Source organism: Octopus sinensis, linkage group LG16, assembly GCF_006345805.1.
Source record: "Octopus sinensis linkage group LG16, ASM634580v1, whole genome shotgun sequence".
NCBI lineage: Eukaryota > Metazoa > Mollusca > Cephalopoda > Octopoda > Octopodidae > Octopus > Octopus sinensis.
Genome location: NC_043012.1, coordinates 21,707,734 through 21,714,999, shown reverse-complemented (window position 1 = coordinate 21,714,999; position 7,266 = coordinate 21,707,734). Strand labels below are relative to the sequence as shown.

Genomic DNA, 7,266 nt, shown 5'->3' with positions numbered 1-7,266 from the left:
AGCCATAACTCTTTGACTGCTATTTCTAAACTCGGTGTGTGGTGAGGCAAATCGTTGCTAAACCCTTAATTACTTAGTATTACTTTATATATATATATATATATATAATATATATATATATGCATAGAGAGAGAGAGAGAGAAACAAGAAATGAAATAATAAAACTATGAAACGGAAAGAAAAAAAAATGTCTGTCAATGTCAAAAAAATAGTGATGAAAGATGAGATTTATGTGTCTATGTATATATGATACATGGAAGATTTAGAAGAGATAATGACACGAAATGAATCTTGAAAGAATGAACCATAAGCATATATAATATATATATATATATATTTGTTTTTTTTATTTATATATATATATACACATAGTGTGTGGTGTGTGTGATGTTAATTTGACGAGGCCATGCGGCCGCATTTCTAAAGGAGACGGATAATATGTATTCCCTCCGTCGTTAAAGTACGTTGTATCTATAATATATATATGTATGTATGTATGTAAACACAGATATAGATGACATGTACTTTGCGGAATATATATATATATATATATAATATATATTATATAGAGGGCATTATTACAGATAAATGCCTCACACTATATAAATTAATATGTTCAAAGGAAAAAAATTATTTTCGAATTTTTTTCTCTTATGAGGTTTTTTCACGCTTATCTACCTGATAATTTCTTGTTAAGATTCCTTATTAAGAAGTTATCCTTAATTGTTAAATATATATATATATATATAAATATATATATATATATATATATATATATATATATATATATATATGAAATGGTTAGAGATGAGGTAAATTGAGTATAAGTGAGAGAGAAACCAAACCTCCCCACCAACGAACCAAAAATAAAGTATATTAAAAGAAAAAAGCCGTAATAATGACTTTTAATGATGATAAATAAATAATGGGCCTTGTTTGCTAAATGGTTGGTTTATATTATTTATTTTGTAGTATGTGGTGTGAATGAAACGTTTGTGGTGGTAGTCGGTTTGGTTGGTTGATAGTGGTGGTGGTGGCTTTTTCCTTGCTTCTCTCTCACCACTGCGTCTTGCCCTCATCTGCATATATACACACACATATACATACATGCATATATATATATATATATATGTATGTATAATATATATATATATGTGTATATGTGTGTGTGTATGTATGTTTCTTTAGCACATGACCTTGCTGGTGTTCAACAATGGTTTAAAAGAGAAGTCAAGTTTAAAAGCTTTTGTAAAAGCGGTCGGTCGCAGCCGTCGCCGCCCGATTCCCCTTCAAACACCACAAAACAAACCGAAAACACACACAAACACCACACAACACAACACAGTATACAGTAGGACGACGAACTTGCAAAGACGGAGCGGAGCGCTTTGCCATTTGCTTGTCGGATGATGATGATGGTGGTGGTGGCCTTTTTTTTTTGTTTTCCAGTTCTATGGGTTTTGTTTTTTTGCTTTTGCTTTTGCTTCTTTTTTTTTTCTTGGAGGGGGGAAAAAAATCTGGTCGGGTTGGGTTAGGGGGTTCATTTTTGTTGTTGTTACTTTTTGTTGTTTCCTTACAAACCATTAAGGAAAAAAAACCAACCCAGCTCAAGTACATTTAGAAATTTTCAGCCCTTTTTTCCCCCCTTTTTTTTTTTTCGTTTCAGCCCTCTCAACCCGAACTTTTACCCCCCTTACGAATTTTATCAGCAAAATAATATTCAGAAAACACTCACCGTCATGTAACGTGCCAATGACCTGCGGGGTTTACAAGTAATTTTCCACGGACCGCCTTGACCTTTGACACGAAGGAGAAGGGGAGAGAGAGAGAAAAGAGCTAGACGAGCGGGAGGGAGTTTGTTTAGTGAAGGAGGTGGGGAGGAGGAGGGAAGAGTGTGTGTGTGACTCTAAGTGAGAAAGATAGTGGGAGAGATATTTACGGAATCATAGATAAACGGAGAGGAAAAAAAAATAGAAAGAAAGAAAGAAGAAAGGAAGGAAAGAAAATAAACAGGAAGGCTGTGGCAGGTAGGTAAAGAGTACTCGAAGAGTAGGAGTGTCGAGTTCGAATACAGAAGAAAATGGTGAAGTTAACGAAGGGGAGATAACGATAATCAAAAGAGGTAGGACGTGAGAGAGGGGTAGAGGAAGAGGCGATGACAAGTAATAAGGAGAGAGGAAGGTGGAGGGAAGGAGAAAATGTTTATGTATGTGTAATGTAATGTTTAAGGAAAAAGAAGAAACAAAAGATGGCGGAAGGGAGGGAAGATATGAGGTAAGAGGGCAAATGAAATAAAGAGAATATTAAAAAAAAATTCAGTTGTAGGATAAATAATAAAGCTCATATATTCGAAAAAAAAATGTAGAAAATTTTAATAGAATTTTTGGAGGGATATTTGAGAGCGGTAAAATTCTGACATTCCTAGACAAAATGACTTGCTTTAAATAAAAAAAAAAAAATGAGAGCAAAAGTGAAACAATAAAATTGCATAATTTCTTTCTTTCTTTTTTTAAATTACGCGTTCTCAATCTACGTGAAACAGTTTAATTTTTACTTATAAAAGAAATTACAGGTTCTAGGTCTCGAAAAGGTTTGCCTTAAAATGACATCAAAACACGCACGTCAGAAGAAAGAGAAAGACAGGGAGGAATTGGGGGAGATGACAAAAAAAATGGCGTTAAGCAGACTAAGGAAGTGGCGCGATGTACGATATATATATATAAAGCTCACTTGTTTTATCGTCACTGAACTGTATATAAATTACGTAAGTGCTTTGTAAAAGTTAGAAATTCATTTTTTTATTTAAACTATTATTTATATTTTTATTATTTTTCTATGAAAAAATTAACTAAATGACTTGATTTCTCAAAACTTGAAGACTGACTGCAAAAGAAAACCTATCGATCGCGTCAGGAATTGATATATATAGGGGCAAGCTACGTTTTACAACTTATACACATTCCGCTGACGTCAGTATGGATCTGTGTGTGTGCCGCTGTGTAGCCCCCCATGTGCCGCCACTGTGTACATTGAAAAACAGAACAGAGACGGAGGAGAAGAAGAAGAAGAAGAAGCCAGGCAGGGGGGGGGCACGTGACTCCGTTCCGCTGCGATTGTCACGTGACGCCCTTTTTATTCCCCCTGTCCCGAAGATGTTGAAAAGAGACAAAAATCAGAAGAATAGGAGAGGCCTGACTTGTCAGTCTTATTCTTCGCTTTCGCGTACATACGTTACGATGTTCGAATCATCGTTCTCACTCTCGAAATATATTCATAAGTGATGAATATACTATATGTATATAAGACTACTACTAGCTGTTTTGATTGGTCTTGTTCTTGTTTCAGTCATTTCAATGCCCCCATGCTGGGGGCATTGCCTTTGAAGGGTTTTCATCGAACGAATTTGCCCCCAAATTCTTTTTTTCATTTCAGCCGGTGGTACTTACGTCGGATCGCTTAAATTACGGGGACGTAAACAAACCAACACTGGTTGCCACGCGGTGGAGGAGGACAAAGACACACACCCGTACACACAAACACATAGAACACGGGGGTACTTTCAGTTTCCATCTACCAAATTTACTCACAAGTTTTTGATTGACCCAGGTCTATCGTAGAAGTGGTTGGGCAGCAAACTTCTTACCACACACATCTGCGATTTGTTATTCTCTTTTTTACAGCTCGATGACAACGTATAAAAATGCCATCTCATTTGTAATATTTTCAAATATACTCTTTTACTTGTTTCAGTCATTTGACTGCGGCCATGCTGGAGCACCGCCTTTAGTCGAGCAACTCGACCCCGGGACTTATTCTTTTGTAAGCCCAGTACTTATTCTATCGGTCTCTTTTGCCGAACCGCTAAGTAACGGGGACACACCAGCATCGGTTGTCAAGCAGTGCGAGGAGGGGGGACAAACACAGACACACAAACACACACATGCATTGATATATATATACATATATACGACGGGCTTCTTTTCAGTTTCCGTCTACCAAATCCACTCACAAGGCTTTGGTTGGCCCGGGGCTATAGCAGAAGACACTTGCCCAAGATGCCACGCAGTGGGACTGAACCCGGAGCCACTCCTGCGGCGAACAATTTTTTTTTTCTTGTGTTCTGATATTTACGGATTCCTGAATTGCTTCGTTGTCATTCACCTAACTACCGTATTTGTGAGAATTGCATGCAAGAAATTTAATACAAAAGTATCTTAAGTTGGTAACGTAATGCTACAACATTTATGCAGATAAAATACAGTTCAATCGAATTATATTCGAGATCGCACAGTACTCGATCAACAGAAAATAAACGTAATGTGCTTATAAATCCTTATTCTACACAGGGGAGAGAAAAAGAAACAAGATGGGATGGATGGTCATGGCCGGATCGCTTTTGATCATAGTTCTACTTGATCTGAGAATTTACCTGGGGCTAAACTGCACCAAATCTAAACCTACGTATAGGATGACGGGAGAGCATACTCTTACTCTTTTACTTGTTTCAGTCATTTGACTGCGGCCATGCTGGAGCACCGCCTTTAGTCGAGCAAATCGACCCCGGGACTTATTCTTTGTAAGCCCAGTACTTATTCTATCGGTGTCTTTTGCCGAACCGCTAAGTGACGGGGACGTAAAGACACCAGCATCGGTTGTCAAGCAATGCTAGGGGGACAAACACAGACACACAAACATATATACACATATATACGACAGGCTTCTTTCAGTTTCCGTCTACCAAATCCACTCACAAGGCACTGGTCGGCCCGGGGCTATAACAGAAGACACTTGCCCAAGTTGCCACGCAGTGGGACTGAACCTGGAACCATGTGGTTGGTTAGCAAGCTACTTACCACACAGCCACTCCAGCATGTGTCGTTCTTTAATAAAAACGGCGACAGACTGATAGTTGACATCTGTGTGTTGCAATGACTTCATGTTTAGAAGGTAGAAAGAAGATTTAAATTAAAGACACGAATCCAAATAGCCAGTCTTCGGCTGTGATGTTAATGATGATTTCGGTCTGTTTTTTTTTTTCTCTATCACTAATTAGTACGAGTGTATAATGACGTACTTAATTGTATTGACCTAAGACTCCGGCCAGATGTGATCTCAAGTTGGTTTGGAATAGTAAATATTTAATTGATACTAATTAATCGAAGTAATTATTATATTCTCGTTTGACGCAAATCCAATGTAGGTATTGTATAGCCCTAGGTCATGTTCTAGGCACGTCCTAGTCATGAGTGAATTTGGTAGATGGAAACTGAAAGAAACCCGTTCTATGTGTTTGTGTGTCTTTGTCCTCCTCCACCGCGTGGCAACCAGTGTTGGTTTGTTTACGTCCCCGTAATTTAGCGATCCGTTATTTTGGTCAATCAGGGACTTACATTGTCTAATTCTAATATATCCCTTTTCTTTCCTTTTACTGTTTAAGGGACAACGGTAAGATTTAACTGCTATTTCTAGATTTTGAGTGACAACAATGAGGTTCCCCTCATTGTTGCTGTCAGGGCTGTCTTAGCACCGTTACCCAGAGCAAATCAATGCATTGGGTCCATAATATTTATTTATTGACTGTATACATAGATCATAACTGGACTGCTCGACTTGTGGCCCCTAGCTCACTGTGCCCATGCCTTATGACAACACTGCTGTTTAACGCAGCCCTTATCGAACAGAACTATGATCAGAGGTGTTCGGGATACGTTCCAATTATGACCATCTCGACTTCTTGTCTATCAAGGACTACATTTTTTTTTTCAACGTATGAAACTTGAAGATAGGCGTTATATTTTATTATCATATTTGGATCGTTTTTAAAATCCTTCCAGTCACTTAGTGTAATTCAAATTTTTACCAGATTTCTTCAAATACTGATAAAGAAAATCATATTCGGTTTTTTATTTGTAGTATTTAAAAGTGGTTGGAAGACTTTAAAAAAAGATTCTCAAAAGAGGTAGGGTGTGATTTGAGGACGGTCTGGCTACTACTACTTTACCAAGTCTAGTAATTACGTTGACTGGTTATATTTGACCTTGTGGTGGTGGTGGTGGTGAGGATGCCTCTATGTCTGTCCCCCACAGCTTGACAACTGGTGTTGATTTGTTTACGCCCCTTTAATTTAGCCGTTCGGCAAAAAAAAACATCGTTAGCAAAAAGTACCAAGGTTTGATAAAAATTAGTACTGAGGACGAATTGTTCGACTAAAACCTTCAAAACTGTGCCCCTAGCATGGTCACAGTCCAATGACTGAAACAAGTAAAAGAAGCTGTTATGTGTGTGAATTATCAGACTTCGGAATTTCTTCTACATCTGTGTCCTACTTTCTCTCTCTCTCACTCTAAATGTACTAAAAACCAGTGGAAATTAAAATGTCATCAACCTCTCAGCTGTGTATGTGTTTTTCTCCAAAGCGTTACGTTTATTTTATTTTACGGTAAGTTATTTTCCCGATACGTGTAATGAAAACAAATTAAAACTATTACAAGCTAGCAGTAAACTAAAGAACTTTCTAAATAAATAAATAAATACTTAAGGAAAACATGACAAGTTTTCCAATATAAATATTTATTTACTACCCACAAGGGGCTAAACACAGAGGGGACAAACAAGGACAGACAAACGGATTAAGTCGATTACATCGACTCCAGTGCGTAACTGGTACCGCCGAGGTCGACTTTGCCTTTCATCCTTTCGGGGTCGATAAATTAAGTACCAGTTACGCACTGGGGTCGATGGAATCGACTTAATACCTATGTCTGTCCTTGTTTGTCCCATCTATGTTTAGCCCCTTGTGGGTAATAAAGAAATAAGTACTTAATTTATAGACCCCGAAAGGATGAAAGGCAAAGTCGACCTCGGCGGAATTTGAACTCAGAACATAACGGCAGACGAAATACGGCTATGCATTTCGCCCGGCGTGCTAACGGTTCTGCCAGCTCGCCGCCTTAGGTATGGTATTTCCGATATAAATATTGTATGAGTAGTTACAGTACGGTTGGCGCGAATGGCTGATAACCTTAAATTTGGAGTTTACTGTCAACCCAAGAATCTTTTATCTTTTCTCTTTTACTTGCTTCAGTCATTTAACAGCGGCCTTATTGGGGTACCGCCTTGAAGGGTTTTAGTCGAACAAATCAACCCCAGGGCTTTTTTTTTTTTTAAAGTCTGGTACTTATTCTTTTTGTCACTTCGGCCAAACCGCTAGGTGATGGGGACATAAACACCAACACCGGTTGTCAAGCGGTGCTGGGAGACACACAC

The 7,266-nt window shown here is 38.1% G+C and overlaps 1 protein-coding gene across 1 annotated transcript in view; it reads right to left on the bottom strand.

Moving 5' to 3' along the window:
* LOC115220616 overlaps positions 1–2,102 on the bottom strand; it is a 217,110-nt gene extending 215,008 nt beyond the window's left edge. Inside the window, 1 exon segment of the mRNA XM_036509936.1 lies at positions 1,736–2,102. The gene's annotated coding sequence lies outside the window, so the exon portion shown is untranslated.
* Positions 2,103–7,266: the final 5,164 nt, after the last annotated feature.